This window comes from Chiloscyllium plagiosum, unplaced genomic scaffold (assembly GCF_037043375.1).
Source record: "Chiloscyllium plagiosum isolate Xiang-an unplaced genomic scaffold, Cpla_swu_hap1 HiC_scaffold_7, whole genome shotgun sequence".
In the NCBI taxonomy this organism is placed as follows: Eukaryota; Metazoa; Chordata; class Chondrichthyes; order Orectolobiformes; family Hemiscylliidae; genus Chiloscyllium; species Chiloscyllium plagiosum.
This window is the reverse complement of record NW_028270145.1, coordinates 10,210,691-10,234,175: the sequence shown is the minus strand read 5'-3', so window position 1 is coordinate 10,234,175 and position 23,485 is coordinate 10,210,691. Positions and strand designations below refer to the sequence as shown.

Below are 23,485 nucleotides of genomic sequence, written 5' to 3'. Positions count from 1 at the left end.
AAAAAAAAATCCAAGTCATCAATTGACTGACTTTTCTACAAAAGGAAAAATGAAGAATGTGTTTGGGTATTAGAACAGGAGTGTTTCACAATGCAAAGCTTAGTGTAGGATATCAAAGTCTTCATTTAATTTCTTTCAAATTTTGTTTTCTCGTGTAAACTTTAATTCAGTTGTAATTGTATACATAGGAAAATACTGAAGTTGTTGAGTGAGGAGGTGCATACATGGGTATTCCTGTAATCAGATGCTTATAAAGATGTATAAAGATTGACTCCCAGTTCTATCCTTCGCCACATGACTTTCTGGTGTGTACGAGAATACAAAGCTACAATTGAGGAGGTTGAAGGAAGCACACACAAGCCGTTAATATGTAGTCAGTATTGACAAATGCTTTCTTACTATTATACTGTCAACCACAGCTCATTGTTAGTACTTACAGCCCAAAGGTTATGGGCTCAAGACCTACATCAGAGATACGAGTGCAAAATCTAGCATAACACTCTGGGCAGCACTGAGGGAATGCAGCCTTTTAAATGAGAGGTTTAACTAAGTTGTTAGCTTCACTTACTGGTGGATTTAAAGATGCTATGATACTATTTTGTGGAAGAACTGACATATCCTGGCCAACATTTGTCCTCAATCAATGTCACAAAAGAAAACCAGATGACCTGGTTGTCCTCACATTGCTGTTTGTGTGATCTTGGTGGAGTATTCATGACCAACATGCTCATGTTTTCATATGTACCTCTGAACTCATCATTGGTAAATATGTTCCAGTATCAGTGAGAAACTTCATGTTATTCCAAATCAAAATTCAGCAATATCTCAATCAATTTCTCTACATTTTAGTTAATTACAACATTTTTTCAGCTGATTGACATAAGAACATAAGAAACAGAAGCAGGAGTAGGCCATCAGGCCCACTGAGCCTGCTCCACCATTCAATAAGATCATGGCTGATCTTGTCATGGACTCAGCTCCACTCTCCATAACCCTTAATTTATTTACTGTTCAAAGCTCCATCTATCCTAAAAATATTTAATGAGGTAGCCTCAACTGCTAAGGAGGGAATTCCACAGATTCACAACCCTTTGGGTGAAGATGTTCCTCCTCAATTCAGTCCTAAATCTACTCCCCTTATTTTGAAGCGATGCCCCCAAGTTCTAATTTTACCTGCCAGTGGAAACAACCTCCCTTCGTCTGTCCTATCAATTTCATTCATAACTCTATGTGTTTCGATAAGATCTCCCTCTTATTCTTCTGAATTACAATGAATATAATCCCAGTCTATTCAATCTCTCCTCATATTATTAGAAAATACTATATAGGATCTCTGAAGTGTAGAGGGAGAATATTTTTGTCTTTGTTCTAACCTTTAGATCCATAAAAACATAAATTTAAAATTATGTGCCAGTGGAAGAGTTAGAATACAACTTGACACATACTTCAAGCTTGTTTTACAGATTGCACAATTTTCACTTGTTTCTCCTATTAACCTCATGTACTTTTCATACTTTTGACAGATAGGGTGAGCAAAGTGATGAAGGGCTCATGCCCGAAACGTCGATTCTCCTGCTCCTCGGATACTGCCTGATCTGCTGCGCTTTTCAAGCAACACATTCTTGACTCTGATCTCCAGCATCTGCAGTCCTCACTTTCTCCTGAGCAAAATGACAGTCTACTTTTAAGATAAGGTTTTAAGTGTACTAAAAGCCTTCACTGCTCTGTCTATCTGTGACTCCACTTTCAGAGAACTGTGAACCTGAACTCCAAGATCCCTCTGTTCTACTACACTCCTTAAGGCTCTATCATTCAGCATGGCAGCTTGATTTGAACTTTCCAAAATGCAAGACCTCATACTTGTCTATATTAAACACTATTGCTCAGTCTACTCCCTCAGCTGATCAAGGTCCTGCTGCAATTTCTGACAACATTCCTCACTATCCACAATACTGCCTATTTTAGTGTCATCTGCAAACTTGCTAATCAAGCCTTGTACATTCTCATCCAAGTCATTGATAGAGATAACAAACAGCAATAGGCCCAGCACCAACCCCCGAAGCCCACCACTAGTCACAGGCCTCCAGTCTGACAAGTATGCTTCCACTATTACTCTTTGCTTCCTACTATCAAGCCAACTGTGTATCCAATTTGCCAGCTCCCCCTGGATTCCATACTTTCCAACTTTCTGGAGCAGCCTACCATAGCCTTACTGAAATCCATAAAGACTACGTCCGCTACCCTGCCCTCAACGACCTTCCTGGTCACTTAGAGTCATAGAGTCATAGAGATGTACAGCACGGAAACAGACCCTTCGGTCCAACCTGTCCATTCCGACCAGATATCCCAACCCAATCTAGTCCCGCCTGCCAGCAGCTGGCCCATATCCCTCCAAACCCTTCCTATTCATATACCCATCCAAATACCTCTTAAATGTTGCAATTAAAAAAAATGTATAGTTTAGCTACACAGACACCAACTGTTAAAGATTAGGATTCATATGCATTACATTAGACAATTCAGGGAGTATGATACACAATTATAGTCTTGCCACCTCCAAAGAAGTGCTTAATTGCCTGCTGCACACAAGATCATGCCAGAGAGCCAAATTAGATAATTCAAACTTTTAAAGTTGACATGACTTGTATATTTTAAAATTAGAGTTTTGGCACCAAAATGAAGTGTAACTATCAGGATGTTTTGTACAGTTCTTCATGCACAATACTTTGTGCAATATCCCAGCAATAAAAAAAGTAGGAAATTAAAATCAAAGCTCCCTCAAATAGCACAATACACTTTGAAAAGGTTATCAATAGAAGCAAAAAGTAACAGCCCTATTTGCACTTCCTACTCAGAGTAATTTAGAAATCAATGCAAGAAAAATTTGATTGGTTGAAGACCGACCCGTAATCGATGCTCCTCTTCTGGTAAGTCGATCGTGATCCAGGTCCCGAAGCCATTGTCATTCACATAGCGGAAGTGGTAGGACCAGCCGAAGTCGGTCTGGCAGTGCTTCAAAGAGCAGGTCACGTTTTTGATCTCAGAGCAAGGACCATTCCAGGTCCAAATCAAAGTCTCCAGAACTTGAACAAATTTGTGAGGGCATGATCTCCCATGCACCAAACCATGTGACTAACCCTAATCAAATCCTATCCTTATATATATCTTATCTCTCAGAATCTTCTCAAGTAACTTACCTACCACAGATCTTAGGCTTACTGGTCTATAATTCCCAGGCTTTTTTTTCCGGTTCTTCTCCAGTCATCCAGGACCTCACCCGTTGCTAATAATGATACAAAAATATCAGCCAGGGCCCTTGCAATTTCTTCTTTAGCCTCTTGCAATGTTCTGGGATATATCTGGTCAGGACCAAGAGATTTATTCAATTTCATACATTCGAATATGTCCAACACCTCCTCTACTATGATTTGGACTGTCTCCAAGATAACACCACCAACTTCCCCAAGTTCCCACATCTTTCTCCTCATAAACATAGAGGAGAAATATTCATTGAGGACTTCACCCATGTCCTGCAGTTCCACAGATACATATCCACTATTTCCTTGAGGTGTTCTACTGTCTCTCCAGTTATTCTTTTTCCTTTAATATACTTAAAGTACCTCTTTAGATTCACTCTAATCTTCTCAGCCAAGGCTATTTCATGTCCCCTTTTTCACCCTCCTGATTTCCTTAAGTGAACTCCTGTATCCCCTTGATCCCAGCTGCCTGTGCCTGAGTCACACCTTTTTTTTCTGGTCAAAGCCTCAATATCTCGTGTCATCAAGATTTCCCTATTCCTGCTAATCTTGCCCTTCACCCTCATAGGAACATATAGACCTTGAACTCTAGCTATCTCATTGTTTAAAGGCCTCCCTCTTGCCAGAGGTCTCTCTCTCTGCAAACAATTGTGGCCTTAATTCTAATGTTCTTTCAAGTCCATATGCCCCTTTTCTCCGTTGCCATTCAAAAATCTATCTATACAGCCTTAAAAGATGTCCAAATACCTTGCCCTCACTGTTTTCTGAGAAAGCGAATTCTACAAATCGGTGACTACTCCAATCAATTCCTGCAAGCCCCTGTTTAAGTCCATCAAAATTCACTTTGTCCCAATTTAGAACTTGAACCTGTGGACCTGTTTTGTCCCCCTCCATGACTATTTTAAAATTAATATAACTATGGTCACTGATCCCAAAGTGCTACCCCACTGTCACCTCCTTCACCTGCCCTGCCTTATTTCCCAAGAGTTTTCTCCCTTCCCAAGTAGGGGCCTCTATATACAGCTTGAGGAAACGTTCCTGAATGCACTTAACAAATTCCACCCCATCTAAGCCCTAAATGCTCTGGCAGTCCCAGTCTATGTTAGGAAAATTAAAATCCCCTATGATGACAACCCTATTGCTCCTGCAAGTCTCCCCAGTCTCCCAGCATATTTGTTCCTCTAACTCCCATTGACTATTTGGGGGCCGATAGTACAACCCTCATAACATCACCATCCCCTTCTTATTTCTTAGCTGCACCCACAAAGCCTAACTGATTACTGCTGTGATACTCACCTTAATCAAAAATGCAACTCCTCCTCCCCTCCTTATGGAAATACATGACAAAGAGGCTAAGGTACTAAATGAATACTTTGTAGATGTGGTTAGCAATAATTGTTTTTCTCTCAAAGTCACCGATTTGCAGAATTCGCTTTTTCAGAAAACAGTGAGGGCAGGGTATTTGGACATCTTTTAAGGCTGTATCGATAGATTTTTGAATGGCAACGGAGAAAAGGGGCATATGGACTTGAAAGAACATTAGAATTAAGGCCACAATTGGATCAGCATGACATTATCAAATGGTGAAGAAATCTCAAGGGACTGAATGGCTCATTCTTGCTCCTAATTTATGTTTCTGTATGTAAAATGAAGATACTGTCCATTCATGAAAGAGGCAATAGTTGAGATACTGGATGGGTTGAAAAAATTGACAAAGAAATGCTACATATAAGTTAGGAGCAAGAGTAGGAAATTTGACCCTTGTGCCTGATCTGCCATTCAATAGAATCTGATTGTAACCTCAACTCCATATTTCTGTGTATTCCAATATCCTTTCATACCTCTGCTTATCAAGAATCTACCCACCTCTGCCATAAAAATATTCAAAATTGCTGCTTCCATTCCCTTTTCAAGGAAGATAGTTTCAAACACAGAATCCTCTGAGATAAAACAATTCTTATTATTTCTGCCTTAAATGGGTGATCTCTTACTTTTAAACAATCACATGTAGTTATCGTTTCTCCCACTGGGAGAAACATTTTCTCCACATGCACCCTGTCAAGACCCCTCAGGATCCTATATGTTTCAATCAAGTTGCTTCTTATTTTTCTAAGCTCCAACAGACCCAGGCCTAGTATGTCCAACTTTTCTTCATAAGGCAATCCACCCATTCTAGTTACCTTTCTCTGAACTGCTTCCAATGCTTTTACATCCTTGCTTAAATAAAGGAAACAATATTGTATTTAGTACTCCAGATGTTGTGAACAATACCCCATATAATTGGAGCATAGCGTTATTTTTGTATTCAATTCCCCTTGCAATAAACAATATAATTTTGTAGCTTTCTGAATTATTTGCTGTACCTGCATATGAGCCTTTTTGCAGTTCATGCATTAGGACAGCCTGATCCCTCTGCATCTCAGAGCCAAACAATTTCTCATCATTTTGATAATATACTAAGTTCACATTATATTCTATTTTGCACATCTTTGCCCATTCAATTAATGGATCAATATTATATCATGATTTGGAGGAAGGAAGCAATTGCACTGGAGCCAAATTTGCAGACAACACAAAAAGCAGGTTGAGAGAGGGATACAAACAGTTTACAAAGAGATATTGATCAGTTAAGTGATGGGCAAGAAGTTGGCAAATGGAATATAATGTTGGAAAATGCAAAGTTGTTCATTTTGGAAGGGAGAACAAAAGAACCGAATATTATTTAAATGGAGAAAACCTGCAGAAAGCTGCAACACAAAGAGACTTGGAAATAATTGTGCACGAAACACAGAAAGCTAGCACATAGGGGCTGCAGGTAATCAGAAAGGCTAATAGAATGTTGGCTTTATTTCAAGGGGGTTGGAGTATAAGAGTAGGGTGATCTTTTAGCAACTGTACAAGGTGCTGGTGAGACCACATCTGGAGTACTATGAACAGTTTTCATCCCCTTGTCAAGTTACAAGTTTGCTCGCTGAGCTGGTAGATTTGTTTAGACTAGATTAGAGATTAGATTCCCTACAATATGGAAACAGGCCCTTCGGCCCAACAAGTCCATTCTGACCCTTCGAAGAGTAAACCACCCTGACCCAGTCCCCTGCCCTATATTTACCCCTGACTAATGCACCTAACACTATAGGCAATTTAGCATGGCCAATTCACAATCTTTGGATTGTGGGAGGAAACCGGAGTACCCGAAGGAAACCCACGCAGACATGGGAAGAATGTGCAAACTCCACACAGACAGTTGCCCAAGATGGGAATCAAACCCGGGTCCCTGGTGCTGTGAGGCAACAGTGCTAACCACTGAGCCACCGTGCTGCCCCATCATGTTTTGTCAGCATGCCAGGTAACATCATCAGTGAGCGTCCAATGAGGCTCCAGCTGAGCACCAACTAGCCACCAAAAGACATGACCAACTATCAGTAGTATGCATACACACATACGAAGAAGGACACCAGTTCGACTAGGGCAATACATCCATCCTGGTACAGGCTAAGCTAAGACACGTACAGGAATTCCTAGGTGCCTGGCATTCAAAGCAGAACTCCACCAAAAAACATATCAATCTGGACTCCATTTACCAACCTCTCAGAAACAGAACCGGAAGTGACATCACCTACCACAACAGACTAAGACACATAAATAGCAAATGAGACAGAACACCAGTGCTTCATTAGACACTCAGTGATGATGTCACCTAGCATGGGGACAAAATGTTGGAGAACAAATCTACCAGCTCAGCGAGGAAATGTACAACCTGATCCACAACTTGAGTTACAAACCATTTCTAAAATCGCAACTCATCCCCTTATTTAAGGAATGATATTATTTCACTGGAGGAAGTTTAGAAAAGGTTCAATAGGATAATCCCTGGTATGGAGGGATTGTCTTATGAGCAAAAGTTAAAAAGTTTGGAAATAAGCTCATTGGAGTTTAGAAGAATGAGAGGAAATCTCATTGAAACATATAGGATTCTTAAGGGGCTTGACAGGGTCAGTGCTGAAAATATTTCACCTCATGGGAGTGTCCAGGACCCAAGGGCACAGCCTCAGACTAAAATGGTGTTGATTTAACTCTGGCAGGAGGAGGAATTTCTTCCGAGGGTTGAGAGTCTCTGGAACTCCTTTTCAGAGACAGCTGTGGGGGCAGATGTTCGTGTGTATATTTAAAGCTGAGATAAATAGATTCTGGATCAGTAGTGGAGTCAAGAGTAATGGAAATAAATGCAGAAAAGTGGATTTGAGGACTGTCACATCGGCCATGATCTTATTAAATGGCATTGTTATGAAGATACATGGGTATTGTACATTTAAGAGAGTTAAAAAGCTAGAAGGACTTAGAGAAGCACAGAGAATCCAGAACACGGTAACAATATAATATTTGGTTGAAACAACTAGCTAGGAGCTGTGTTACCTGGATACAAACACACATTCAAATTCGGCTAATCAGTTTAAATTATGTCCCCAAAATACCAAAACTCCAATCAAGTTTGAATTTAGCATTTTGACAATATTAAAACCAATGAAGTGATCCAATGTTTTTGGGCATAAATATCAGACATTTTGAACAGTTACCCAGAGCAGCAAAGAGCAGCTAGCACCAACAACTAGAGAGACTGCTTACAGAGAGATCTGCTCTCTTAAAGGTACCTTTATCTATCAAAGACCTGGGAAACAGAAGAAGAAAAGAAGACAGAGGAAAATCTATAGAGGATACTCGGCAAAGCTGACTAGTTTTGAAACATGATTTTTTTTTTGTAAATTGTAATTGGGAGATTTATTGGACTAGTATTGTAGAGGGGAAAGGAAAAATAGGTTTAGAGAAAGGAGTTGTAAGCAGTTGTTAGTTAAGTATTCTCTGTTAGACTTTAAAAAATGTTGTCAACTTTTACTTTAAATAGTGACATTTCTGGATAGTTATAGACCATAGAGATGTACAGCGTGGAAACAGACCCTTCGGTCCAACCCGTCCATGCCGACCAGATATCCCAACCCAATCTAGTCCCACCTGCCAGCACCCGGCCCATATCCCATCAAACCCTTCCTATTTATATACCCATCCAAATGCCTCTTAAATGTTGCAATTGTACCAGCCTCCACCACATTCTCTGGCAGCTCATTCCATGCACATACCACCCTCTGCATGAAAAAGTTGCCCCTGAGTCTTTTAAATCTTTCCCCTCTCACCCTAAACCTATGCCCTCTGGTTCTGGACTCCCCAAACCCAGGGAAAAGACTTTGTCTATTTATCCTATCCATGCCCCTCATAATTTTGTAAACCTCTATAAGGTCACCCCTCAGCCTCTGATGCTCCAGGGAAAACAGCCCCAGTCTGTTCAGCATCTCCCTATAGCTCAAATCCTCCAACCCTGGCAACATCCTTGTAAATCTTTCCTGAACCCTTTCAAGTTTCACAACATCTTTCCGATAGGAAGGAGACCAGAATTGCATGCAATATTCCAACAGTGGCCTAACCAATGTCCTGTACAGCCGCAACATGACCTCCCAACTCCTGTACTCAATACTCTGACCAATAAAGGAAAGCATACCAAACGCCTTCTTCACTATCCTATCTACCTGCGACTCCACTTTCAAGGAGCTATGAACCTGCAGTCCAAGGTCTCTTTGTTCAGCAACACTCCCTAGGACCTTACCATAAAGAGTATAAGTCCTGCTAAGAGTATAAGTTTGCTTTCCCAAAATGCAGCACCTCACACTTATCTCTGGTCAAGATCCTGTTGTAATCCGAGGTAACGCTCTTCACTGTCCACTACACCGCCAATTTTGATGTACCTCTTCTGCTCACATCCAAATCATTTATGTAAATGACAAAAAGTAGTGGACCCAGCACCGATCCTTGTCGCACTCCACTGGTCACCGGCCTCCAGTCTGAAAAACAACCCTCCCCCACCAGTTCTGTATCCAAATGGCTAGTTCTCCCTGTATTCCATGGAATTTTAACAGGTTACAGCATGGGGTGAATATTTTCTGTGCTGCTGGTTTAAATTAGCAGAGGGGTTTATCCCAAGTCGTAACAGTTTGGGGGCTCGGGCGGGATCCAAACTGTTTAAAGGTTTGTTGCCAGGATTTGAACAATTTGGGTCAAGGATTCGTGGTTTGGAATGGTTTAGATAGATCCAGACTGAGATTTGGACAGATTTGAATAGCTTTGGCATGCAAAAAAGCTCAGTAGATTTAAACATTTGCAGGGTAGTGTCCTAGATCTTTAGATAAAATGTAGGTGAGACAATTTATTTAATTTTGGTGACTTGTGATTGATTAAATTAAAAGTGAGAGAAACTGCTCTTAAAATTGCTAAAGAGGTTCTGGGATTTGAACATGATCCTCAAATTTGCCAAGAAAGTTTAGAAGGAAAGAAAAAGGCTATACTTTTAGAATTAGCAAAGAATTTAGATTTGGGTGTAAGCAAGGACAAAAGTAAAGTGGAAATTATAAGGGAATTACTCAAACACTTAGGTGTGTCAGAGAAACAGACAAGTGCAGTAGAGGTAGAAAAACTTAAATTACAATTGAGGAAAATGGAGTGAGAAGATAAACAAAGAGAAAGGGGGAAAGAGAGAGAGAAAGAGAAAGAGAGAGAGGAAAGCGATAGAGGAAAAAGAGAGAGAGAGAGAAGGTTCTTAGCTGAGCAAAGAGAGAGAGAGCAGAAAGGGAGAGAGAAACAGAGAGAGAAGAAAGGGGGAGACAAAAAGAGAGAGAATTTGAACTTGAGAAGATGTGTTAACAAAGTCAAGTTAACAGGATGGAGATTAAAAAAGAAGCTAGTGATATACACAAAGATGTAAAAACTCTGCCACATTTTGATGATAAAGATGTTGAATCCTTCTTTATTTCATTTGAAAAATTGGCTAGGCAGATGGAGTAGTCCGAGGATTTATAGGTAATGCTAGTTCAGACTAAATTGGTCGTCCAAGCTTGTGAGGCATTTGCTGTGCTGTCAGATGAGAGGTTAAGAGATTATGAAGAGGTCAAACAGGCTATTTTAAGCGCAGCGGAATTGGCACCAGGAGCATTTAGTCAGCGGTTCAGAATCATAAAGAAGGAACCAGGTCAGACATATGTTGAGTTTTAAAGTATTAAACATTGTCATTTTGATAGATGGACGCATGCTTTAAAGATAGGTAGGACCTATGACACTCAAAGAGAAATTATTCTGCTGGAGGAGTTTAAAAACTCACTTCCAGAGATGGTAAGAATTCACATGGAGGAACAGAAAGTTCGGGAAATGAGAAGAACAGCAGGATTTGCAGAGATCCTAGACAATGAAACAAAGAGTGGAGAGCACTGTGGAGTTTACCACAGGATCAAAACGAAGAGGGTGGAAAGGAGGTGAAAGGCCTCAGGTGTTTCCATTGTGGTAAAGTGGGACACGTAAAGTCACAGTGTTGGTCATTAAAGAGAGGTGCTATGGGAAAAGACATAAAAGAAGCAAAGCCAGTGGCATTAGTGAAGGTAGTATAAGAGACCACAAGAAGAGCCGAAGACCTGCAGGAGAGTGCACAGTCTCGGCAGTGGATGGGTATGGAGTTAGTACCTGATCTCTACAAAGAATTTACCTCTGTGGGTAAAGTTTACTCAAAAAGAACAGGGGGAGAAGGACAAGAAGTTAAAATTTTGAGAGATACAGGATCTAACCAATTACTGATGGTGAGAGATGAGCGAATTTGCACTTCTTCTGATCTGTTACCCGAGAGTGTGGTAATTTGTGGAATAGATGGACAGAAATTTAGCCTTCCCCTCGTAAGATCAGTTTGGATTGCCAACTTAAGACTGGGGAAGTTACAGTGGGAGCGATTGACAGTGCCAGTTCCAGAAATTCAGTTTGTTCTTGGGAATGACTTGGCAGGATCCAAGGTGGGAGTGACACCCCTTGTTGTGGAGAAGCCCAAGGAAGACCAAGAAACTGAGGAGTTAAAACTGAAATATCCTGGTATTTTCACAAACTATGTATTAACCAGATCCCATTATCATAAGTCACAGCACAAAGCAAAAACTAAAGAGAAAGATGAAGGAATTGAGGTTCAGATAGCGGACACCCCATTTGATGTAATGGTGCAGGAAAAATCCTAAAAGGCAGAGGGTCAGACAGAAGTGCTTACTCCTGAAACACTAAGGGACTTGCAACAGCAAGACAAGACAATAAAAGATATATATGTGTATGCATTCTCTGAAAAGGAGGCAGAGAATATTCCAGAGGTTTATTATCTGAAAGACAGAATCCTAAGATGGAAATGGAGACTATGGCAGGTTAGTGCAGAGAAGAAACGGGCCGAAATGCACCAGATTGTGTTGTCAGTAGCATACAGACAGGAGGTGTTACGGGTAGCACATGAACTACCTGTAGGAGGTCAGCGAGGGGTACAAAGGGCTCAGGCTAAGGTACAAAAACATTTTTAATGGCCTGGAATGCACAAGATGTGTTTAACCTTTGCTGAACATATCATACATGCCAAATAGTAGATAAGCCACAGGTGGTAATAAAACCAGCACCTTTGTTGCCAATTCCCGCAAGTGAAGAACCTTTCACCTGGGTTATAATTAATTACGTAGGTCCCCTCCCGAGAACTAAAAGTGGGAACCAGTACTTGTTAACCATAATGGATGTGTCTACCAGATTTCTGGAGGTTATTCCATTATGGAGTATCAAGGTAAAAAGGGTGGTAGAGGAGTTAGTAGCATTTTTCACACAGTAGGGGCTACCTAGAGAGATTCAGTTGGACCAAGGGTCAAATTTTACTGCTAGGCTGTTAAAGGAGGTTATGGATAGCTTAGCACTTTAAATCCACTGCATGTCATCCTGAATCCAAGGGAGCTTTAGAAAAGTGGCATCAGACCTTGGAGACCATGTTAAGAGCATAGTCAGGATTACCTGAATGATTGGGATAAAGATATCCCATTTGTATTGTTTGCCATTAGAGATGCCCCAAATGAATCTACTCAGTTCACTCCCTTCAAGTTAATATTCGGGCATGAAGTGAGAGGCCCTTTAAGAGGACCAAAGTCGGAGATTTCACACTTAGATTATATATCCAAAGTAAAGGAGAGATTAAGTCGAGTAGGTGAGTTAGCTAAACAGCACCTAAAGAGGGAACAACATAGAATGAAGCAAGTGGCAGATAAAAACTCTGAGACTCTGATATTTTCCTGAGGGGATGATGTGTTAGTACTGTTACCAATGACAGGAGATCCCTTCAAAGCTAGGTAAATTGAGAAACAGTTAAGTCAGGTGAACTACCTAGTAAAGATGCCAGATAGGAAAAAAACAGTACTAGGTATGTCATGTGAACGTGTTGAAACTGTATTTCACTAGAGAGAAATAACTGGAGAAACAGGTGTTAGTTACTGCCCCACAGAGTCAGGAATCTAACCCAGACAATGTGAATTTTGATGAGCCTCAAAATAGATTAAGAAATGAAGAAGTCCTTGAGGAGCTTGATAGATTAGTAAGCTATCTATCTCAGGAGCATAGAACGCAGTTGAAAGGTTTGTTACTGCAGTATAAGGACATATGTAAGAATCAGTTGGGGAGAACTAATGCTATTTTATATGAAGCAGATGTAGGGAATACTGCTCCAATAAAACAACACCTCTATTGGCTTAATCCTCTCAAAGCCAGCCAGAAGAAGTGGAGGCCATGCTAGATGAGGATATCATCAAACCAAGGCAGAACAAGTGGAGTTCACAGATTGTCTTAGTTCCCAAACCGAATGCTACTCAGTGATTTTGCATTGATTATCGGCAGGTCAATATCGTTACATAATCGGACTCATATCCAATTCCGAGATTGGAGGACTGTATCGAGAACATTGGGCAAGCCAGTTACATCACCAAGTTGGATTTGCTGCGTGGTTATTGGCAGGTATCTTTATCAGAGATGGCGAAATAAACTTCTGCGTTTGTAACCCCAAATGGGCTCTATCAATTGAAAGTGAATGAAGAACACCCCCATTACATTCCAAAGACTCATGCACAGAGTTGTGGCTGGGTTAACAAACTGTGCAGTCTATTTGGATGACGTAATGATCTTTCGTAAGTCCTGGAAAGATCACATGGTACAGTTGGCAGAGCACTTTGAACAACTCCGAGGAGCAAAACTGGTGATAAACAAACAAAACAGAATTCACAAAAGCGCAAGTGACGCTCTTGGGACATAACATCGGTCATGGAAGGTTGACCCCATGGAACAAAAAGACTAAGACCATTGAGGAATTTCCATGACCAACCCCAAAGAAAGAGGTGCTTCAATTCTTAGGACTAAGCGGATTTTTCAGATGTTTGTTCCAAACTTCAAGCAGTGTAGTGGCACCGTTAACCAATTTGCTGAAGAAGAACACAATGTTTAGGTGGACAGAAGAATGCTAGGCGGTATTTGACCATTTAAAAGCAATATTAAACATCACACCAGTTTTAGCTACATAAAACTTTGCAATGCCTTTTAAAGTCGCCATCAATGCTAGTGACATAGAAGTTGGAGCTGTATTCCTATAGGAAGATGAGGATGGGAATGAATGACCAGTTGGTTACTTTTTGAAAAAGCTCAACTTCCACCAGAGGAAATACTCCACAATCAAAAAAGAACTATTGAATTTGGTACTGGCCTTACAATATTTTCATGTGCATGTCACGAACAATGTGTCGAAGACGGTTGTGTACACGGATCACAATCTGCTAACATTCTCAGACACTTTATAGACATGTCTGATGAGACATGAGACAAAATAATATGAGACTATTATTTTGGAGTCTTATGTTACAGACTTTTAATTTACATATTGTACATGTTGTGGGTCATAAGAATATAATTGCAAAGGCGTTATTGTGCATTTAACTGATAAAGTATAGATAGGACATCTATTCAATGTTACATATCAGTGGGAGGAAGTTAATAATGAAATTAGATTAAAGTCATATGTATGTCATGATATTGTAGTTAAGGATTAGAAAAAAAAGTGAAGCCATCTTTTCATTACGATGGTTCATTTTTTCTTAAGGGAGGAGGTGTTATGAAGATGTAGGGGTACCATACCTTTCAAAGAGCTGAAAGGCTAGCAAGGACTGAGAGAAGCACAGAGTCCATAACAAGGTAACAGTCTAACATTTGGTGGAAATAACTAGCTAAGAATGTGTTGCCTGGATACAAAAACAAATCTAAATTTGGCCAATCAGTTTAAATTATGCCCCAAGATACTAAACTTCAATTAAGTTTGAATGTAATATTTTGACAATATTAAAACCAATGAAATGATCCAATGTTTTGGAGTATAAATATCAGACATTTTGAGCAGTTACCCAGAGTGGCAAAGAGCAGCTAGCACCAACAATTAGAGAGATTGCTTGCAGAGAGATCTGCTCTCTTAAAGGTACCTTTATCTATCAAAGACCTGGGAAACAGAATCCTTTAGAAAAAGAAAAGACAAAGCAAAATCTACAGAGGATACTCGGCAAAGCTGACTGGTTTTGAAACATGATTTTTTTGGCAAATCATAATCAGGACTTTTATCAGACCAGATGGAAGAGGAGAGCTAAAAGATAGGGTTCAGAAAGGAGTTGTAAATAGTTGTTAGTTAATTATTCTTTGTCAGACCTAAAAAAAAAATAATTTTTACTTTAAATAGTGACTTTTAGGGATAGTTCTTTGTCTCTTGAATTTTAACAGATTAGAGCACGGAGTGAATCTTTTCTGTATTACTGGTTCAAGTTAGCAGAGGGGTTTACTCAGTGTTAGAACACAGTGCAAGCTAAAGGAGCCAAAGAGCCTATTCCTGTTCCTGTTTCTTGTATAGACTCCTTAGGTCAGTTTCACAACTAAGTTTCCTCTTTACCTTTGTGTTATATGCAGTTGGTGTAATGGGATTTGGAACAAAGCAGCAGGCCCTTTAAATCTGTCCCACCTTTTATTCAGATCATGATCTGTTTGTAATCTCAATTCCACTTTGCTGTTTACCTCCCATTATCCTTGGCTGACTTGATTATCCAAAATCTACTTAACTTAACTCTGCTTTGATTCAATTAATAGTCCAACCATGAGTGCTTAAAGGAATAAAATAATTCCTGTGAGAGAATTTCTTCTCACGGGAAACCTCTTTTTCTTGAACTGTGTCCCCTAGTTCTAGCCATCCACAGTAGCAAGTATCCTCCAGGCATTAACTCTCACAAGTCCTCTCAGACTTTTATAAGTTTCAGAAGATGGTCTCTCATTATTTTAAACTTCCAGCTGTACTTGCTTCCTTTTTGGCAAACTTCTGAATTTGCTCAATCCAATCTTCCTTAATTAGTGTCTCTTGGCTCCATCACACGTGTTGCTTAACATCATTTATGTCTGGAGGATGCCTTCCTCTCCAACATCTTAAGCTCTTCTGTCTCTGAAGCTTCCTTTACGCTAACTTGTAAGCCATATGATTTATTTGAAGTTCTACAAATTATATGGCTACTATTATAGATATCACTGAAAGAAACCTACACACTCAACTGACATTCTTGTCTCTCTTTCTAAAAGGAAATATGTTTTTGTCACTGTCTCTGTCATAGGAAAACTTGGTGCTTGGCAACAGCCCAAAACTCTTCAATTTTCAAGTCAAAAAGGGTGGCACTGGAAAAGCACAGCAGGCCAGACAGCATCCAAGGACCAGGAGAGTCGATGTTTCGGGCAAAAGCCCTTCCATCAGGAATGTGGAGGGGTAAGGGAGATGAGAAATTAATAGGGAGGATGGGGGTGAGAGGTAGGTGGGAAGACAGTAGGTGGATGCAGTTGGGAGTTCATTGTAATAGGTCAGTGGGGAGGGTGGAGTGGATAAGTGGGAAGGAAGACGGACAAATAGGACAGGTTACGAGGGCAGTGCTGGGTTGGGTGGTGGATATGGGAGGAAGGGAGATTTGGAAAATAGTAAAGTCGATTTTGATACCATGACTCTTATTTTCTAAAAGGCAGAGCTGTTCACCCCAAGAATTGTTTCTCTTTTTTTAGAAGAATCATTTAAGTACATGTAAATAAATGTCCAGACAATCTTTACCAATCTCAGAACTCAGAATGAAACTAAAACTATACCCCCCCTTCTTAACTCATACAACATAGAGGTATAAGCCAAGTTAAAGCTATACATTAGAATCAAAGTTTCCAAATAATAATCATGACTATACATCATGAACCTTCCTTCTTCTTATTCATCTGTTGATTTTCAAATATCTTTGGGAAGTTTTCAAAGTCCTTTCCAGTGAAACCAGACACAAATTACCTGTGCAATGCCTCTGCCATTTTTTTTGTTCTCCATTATTGCTTCCCAAGCTTCATACTTTAGAAAACCAACATGACCTTTAGTTACTCTTCACTGACTTAAATATCTGCAGAGACTCTTACTGGCTGTCTTTATATCTCTAGCTAGTATTCTGTACTGGAAATTCTTTCTATCCTAATACTCGTACATAACACTTTTTAGTGAAGAAAACAATTGAGAGGATATTTGCTAATTGAGTTTCAAAATTGTGAGGGGAACTAGTCAAAGAATATGGAAATAAATAATCACAACAGCCAAGAACTGGAGGACACTAGATTGAGTTGATTAGCCAAAGTCGAAAAGTACGCAGCGCCACACTTTTCGACTCTGATCTTCAGCATCTACAGTCTTCACTTTCCCATTTAATTAGCCAAAATTCCATTGGACGTACGGGAAGCTTTTTGGTGCAGCAAGTGGTTAGGATTTGAAGTATGCTGCCTAACAGTGTGATAGAGGCAAATACAATCATGGTTTTCAAAATGAGAATTGGATTAGCATATGATGAGAGAAAATTTGGAATGTTGCAGGGAGAGGGTAAATGAGCATGGATAGCTCTGAGAGAGCCAGCTTGTACACAACAGCTGTGTGGCCTACTGCAGTGCCGTAATCATTTTACAATTGTATGCATTTGGTTAAGGTAAAAGAAATGGGAGCTCCATCTCATCGTAGCTGAGTTAGCCTCATTGCTGGGAATGTGCTTCGATATCTTTTCAGAGCTCTGCATTCCAAGATTTGCCAGAAGAGTTACTACATTTGACTGGAATAATTGGCCCAAATGCAAAATGGTCCTCAAAATTGCCACATAGATATGAACATACATGCCCAGAGACATCAGTCACTGATGACAAACATCCTGCTATATCGAAAGGGAAGCCTCGATGAAAGTGTGTGATGCTTTGTTTCGATCCAGTGTATATACCCAGAAGGATTATATCAGCAGTGCCACCTTTGCAACAGACAGCTGTTGCCACTATTCCTTTACTGAGCAGTGACATGACCCTGTAATACCGGGTTCCTGCACATACACATTCATTGCCCCACCTGGTGGCGGCGTTCACAATAAATCTGGCTATTTCGACATTAATTTAAAACAAAATCAATTACCTCGAATGAGCATTGAAAATTTTCATACTTGCTATTAAAATGTTTGAATTTTGGATAAATCACATGTTTTAAGTGATCACAGTCCTTAAATATTGACTGTACAAGACAATAAGTATGAATGGTGTACTGCTATTTTATTCTGCCTGTTTTTTAGAGCTTTTATCGATACATTTACATGTACATATACATCGATTTTAATGCTAACTCAAGAACTGAATTATTTACTTTGGAATCCATTGTTATTTTGGCAAATGCATTATCCACTTTTGTCACAAAAGCATCTTATATAAAGCCGCAAAGGGGCACTTAAAATTTGTTTTTAAGGCATTTTCTGAGAGCAAAGTTGAGTTTGCACAGTATCCAACACCTTCAATAAAGGTCTTCAAGTGCTTTGTATATAATGAGTTACTTCTAAGTGAAAGAACTGCTACTTTGCAGGTAACTGTGTGCTCATTAACAACTGGATGAAGAACCAGTTGGCTCAGGTTTTTGAATCTGTGATGTGGTTGAGGGAGGAAAAGTAGCCTGAAAAGAATCTCTGCTCTTCTAGAAATACTACCATAAAATCTTCCAAGTGTTTTCAACCTCCAGAACAAACATGCAATTTTAGTTTAACATCTTACCTGACGGATGGCATCTCCAACTATGAGTCATTCCTTTAGCGCTACATTAGACTATTCGCCTTCAATGTCTGTGCGGCATTACTTAGTGAAGAATGCTGACTCAGGTACATAGACAAAATTCTATAATTTTCAAGGTGCCATGAGATTTCTAATGTCCATTTTCATATTGTGTATTCAAAGGGTGGTTCATTATACCACAAACAAGCCGGTGTTTAAGTGTTTAATTTTTTTCAGGTTTTGACTATTTGTAGAGCTGCACAGCATGGATACAGACCCTTCGGTCCAACTCATATATGCCAACCAGATATCCTAAATTAATCTAGTCCCACTTGCCATCATTTGGACCATACCTCTCTAAACCCTTCCTATTCAGGGACCCAACCAGGTGCCTTTTAAATGTTGTAATTGTACCAGCTTTCACCACTTCCTCTGGCAACTCATTCCATACATGCAACAACCTCTGCATGAAAAAGTTGCCCCTTAGGCCTTTTTTACATCTTTCCCCTGTCATCATAAATCTGTGCCCTCTAGTTTTGGACTCTGCTATCATGGGAAAAATACATTGGCTATTCACCCTATCTACGCCCATCTTGATTTTATAAAGCTCTATAAAGTCACCCCTCAGCCTTTAACACACCAGGGAAAACAGCATCAGCCTATTCAACCTCTCCCGAAAGCTCAAACCCTCCAGAGCCTGTCAGCATCCTTGTAAATCTTTTCTGAACCTTTTCAATTTTCACAACATCCTTCCCTTAGCAGGGAGACCAGAACTGAAGGGAGTAGTCCAGAAGTGGCCCAACCAATGTCCTCTATAGCCGCAACATGATCTCCTAACTCCTACACTCAATGCACTGACCAATAAAAGGCTGGTATAAATTTCTAATTATTTATATTATGACAGTATTAAGCTTAATTCAGTTCAAAAGAAATTAAATCCCAATAACACCACCTGCTTGTAGGGAAGCTAGGAATTTATTGTTTTGAAATGCCTAAAACTGACCTCCTTTTGTAGAGTCATAGAGTCTAGCAGCTGTACAGCATGGAAACAGATTCTTTCGTCCAACCCTTCCATGCTTCTTCTCCAATTACCTTGAACATTCATTGTTTGAGGGCTGTGGTCTCATAAAAATCAAAGGCCTCAGGTGCTTCTGTCCTTCCATAGTATTTGTTTCTAGTTTCTTGGCTGGGTAAGAGATGGCCCATCGCAACCACACATTCCCACGGTGTGTTGGAGAAATGCTGTCAAAAGACTTCACTTATAATTAATCTGCCACCAGGAGTCGCAGCATCGTAAAATGCCAGGGTGGGATGCCCATTAAAAAAGCCCTGGTGAGCACTCCAGCCTAATTGGAGATAACTTGCTTTCTCGGTTTAGTCCTGATTTGCATCAGGTTTCTGCAGCCACGGAGCAAGAGCTAAAATCAAAATCATTGTTTGAAAATCTTTTTGCCCCTAACATTGTTGAGGTTAGTTTGATTAATTCTCAAAACTGAGATCGAGAGACTGTTAGATAATAGCAACATTTTACAAGAACAACAACCTATATTTCTATTGTGCCTTTTGGGGAATTAAATGTTCCAAGGTTGCTCACAGACTATTAGGAAAACAAAATTCAGTTCACAAGAAATTACATCCCAATAACACCACCAGGGGTGGCACAGTGGCTCAGTGGTTAACACTGCTGCCTCACAGCACCAGGGACCCAGGTTCAATTCCAGCCTCTGGCATCTGTCTGTGTAGAGTTTGCACATTCTCCCCGTCTCTGCGTGGGTTTCCTCTCACAGTCCAAAGATGTGCAGGTTAGGTGAATTGTCCATGCTAAATTGCCCATAGTGTTCATGGATGTGTAGGTTAGGTGCATGAGTCAGGAATAAATATAGGGGAATGGGTCTGGGTGGGATACTGTTCAGAGGGTCAGTGTGGACTTGTTGGGCCGCAGGGCCTGTTTCCACACAGTAGGGATTCTAATTCTAAAAATATGATACTGAGTCACTTGAGGAGAGCTAAGTCGAAGGTGAAGAACTGTAGAAAGCTGTTGCTGGAGCCTTAGGATGTAAAGGTATGGCAACAAATGATGAAGTATCTAAAATTGAGGATACACAAGAGGCTAAAATTAGAGAAGCTTGAAGGATTGAGGGGCTACAGGAGATACCAGCGATAAGGCAGGCTGAGGCCATTAAGGATTTGCAAACAATGACACGAATTTTAAAATCAAGGTGTTGCTTGACCAGGAGCCAATATTAGCCCATAAATATAGGGAATATTAAGACATGAGCAGCCAAATTATCCCAGTTGCACCCACGGTAGAATATGGAAGACCAGCCAAGAATTTGTTTTATTCACTCATGGGCTGTAGGCATCGTTGGCTGGGCCAGAATTTATTGCCCATCCCTTTTTGCCCTTAAGGTGGTAATGATGAGTTGCCTTTTTGAACCGCTGCAGTCCATGTGCTGTAGGTTGACCTACAATGTCCTTAGGGAGGGAATCCCAGGAATTTTGACCCAGTGATTGTAAAGGAATGGTGATATATTTCTAAGTCAGAATGGCGAGTGGCTTAGAGGGGAACTTGCAGGTGGTGAGGTTCTCATCCATCTGCTGCCCTTGTCCTTCTAGGCGGAAGTGGATTTGGAAGGTGCTGTCTAAGGATCGTTGGTTAATTTCTGAATTGGAATGGTCACTCCCTGAGGTGAAAGAAGCATGTATGAGACAGGGAATATATGTCAGGTGATATTATGGAGGTGGAAAGGATTGGTTTAATGATGGCACAGTGCGGGTTTGGAAACGAATCTCATGCTCAAGTATTACATCTAACTGACTTAATCTCAGTCTGTTGGCAGCGACAGAGGTGGAGTTGGGAGAAAATGAACAAAGATTTGGGCGTAGACCAGAGACAATGGCTGTCGTCTTCCCAATACTTAATTGGAGGAAATTACTGGTCATCCAGAACTGGCTGTGGGATAAATATTCTGAATTTAGCAGCAGTGGAAATGCCGAGAGAGGTAGTTATGAGGTAAAGTTCGATGTCATCAGCATGTATTTACTGTTTCCAAAGGTTGCCAAGTAGATAAAAACAGGAGGGCTAAGGGGCTAAGGATGGATCTTTTGGGACAGCAGGCGTAAAAACATTAGAGCAAAAATAACCTATTATTAGTGATTCTCTGGCTACAGTTAAATGGATAAGAATGGAACCAGGTGAGAGTTGGCCCACCCAACCAGACGACTGTAAAGCCAGGGTAATAAGGACCAGGGCCAATTGGTGTAAGTGGTGTTAAGAAACAAATCAGCTGTGATCCAAATGAATGTCAGAAGAGACTGAATGGTTGACCGCTGTTTGTTAGCTTGCGAGCTATGAAACAAAGCAAAATGTCTTTCCAGTCCCATGACTGGTAGTAAAGTTTTGTTTATTATCTGGACGGAAACATGACAGAACAGAACAAATACTCTCCTTGTTAATGTTTAAAAGCACAAAAGAAACCAAACTTCATTTTGACCATGGCTGTTGTGGTTCACTTTCAATGCTTATCCTGTGATTAAATTTCCTACACTATTAATAGCTACGATTATGTACCTGAGCAGGCCTGCTCTCTTGAATTAGTTCGCACGATTTGCCTGGAGTTAAGATCGTGCTTTATCTCATTGAATGTCAAACAGGTTTGAGGGGCTAAATGGCCAACTAAACATAGCATGGTTGTCCAATGAATTTCAGATCAAACAAAGGGTGGATTTCAGCATGGGTAGAACTGACGTCTAAGCTTTGATATCCTCAAATAATGTAGATAAATTGAAACTCTTAAATGGTCTACCTCAAAAAAAAAGGAAACAGAAGGAATGTTTATCTAATTTACAGAGCAAAGCTATGATGCTAATTTTAGAATCTAGCCATTTATAGAGAATCAATTCAAACTAAAATCCTACAAAGATGATGCAAATTCAGTCACAAATGAGGGAAAACTAGATAAACCACTGCAATACTTCAGTTTTAAAAGGGCAGTTCCTACAATATTTCATTCTAAACAGTTAAATAAATCAGTCCGGCTATATGTGGTCAGGTTTTCCTTTTGTGTTTTATCATTGTGTTTTAAATTGATTTTATCTTGAAAGAAAGCTACAAAATATTCTTGATCTGTTTCAATTGATTCCTTTTACTGGGGAATGCTGAGCTACATATTCAGTCCATATTATCAAGTTAACACCAGCCATCGCTGAGAGTACGGCAGGGAGTCAACTTTAATTATATAGATAGTAGCATCTGGTGGCTTTCTGAACAAAATCACCCAGTGTTCACAAAACAAAGGGGCTGTCTCTAGGCTACAGCAATGGAGCAATAATCATCCTGGTACCACATTGCAAAAGGCAAAAGGCCCACAGTAACCCATAATAATCCTTCATCCCATAAAGTAAATACACGATACAAAGTGGAACCATGTGAAATGCAGAACCATGCCAGAAGATTTTTGCCAACTGTATAATGCAAGGTCAAATACAGTGCCAAGCCACTGCATGTAGCAAATTCTACTTTGGCAATAAGTTCCCATTAATGCAGTTTTTAAAAAAGGGAAATGTGGTTTAATTGTCAATTGTTAACACATTTTTATGCAAAGCTTTGATTGTGTTTGTTCATTAATTATGTTGGCCCAAACAAACCCAGCAGTTACCCCTGCCAATGATAACCTTGGAAAAAACACATTTTTATTTCCATTACTTTTTGCATGGTGGTCTAAAAAAAGGAAGATATTCTTTAAATCAAGGAGACTATGCAAACAGATTGGTCCATTAGCGATTTTTGAGAAGGTTTTTAGCTCAGGTTGATGACAAGTATGTAAGTTAGTTCACCGAGCTTGAAGGTTTGTTTTCAGATGTTTTGTCACCATGACTAGGTAACATCATCAGTGAGAGTTCTCTGGTGAAGCGCTGTTGGTATGTCCTGCCTCTCCATTTATAGGTCTTGGTTGCTTAGGGTGAGTGATGTCATTTCTGGTTCTTTTTTTCAAAGGAAGGTAGATAGGGTCTAAATTGATGTGTTTATTGGTGGACTTCTGGTAACAATGCGTATATGGAAACTAGTGATAGTGGGTTGTGTCTTTTGGTGGCCAGTTGGTGTTCATGAATCCTGGTGTTCATATACATTTTTGAAAATCATATTTACTGAAGCACATTGTTGCATTTTCCTGAAACAGTGTGTGAGTAAAAGCAGAAACCACAGAGCTGAT

General features: G+C 40.0%; 1 protein-coding gene and 1 pseudogene across 1 annotated transcript in view; both read right to left on the bottom strand.

Moving 5' to 3' along the window:
* kcnh3 (potassium voltage-gated channel, subfamily H (eag-related), member 3) overlaps positions 1–23,485 on the bottom strand; it is a 771,606-nt gene that overhangs the window by 415,470 nt on the left and 332,651 nt on the right. The window lies entirely within an intron of this gene.
* Positions 1–23,485, bottom strand: part of LOC122552062 (large ribosomal subunit protein uL14 pseudogene) — a 148,278-nt pseudogene that overhangs the window by 102,286 nt on the left and 22,507 nt on the right.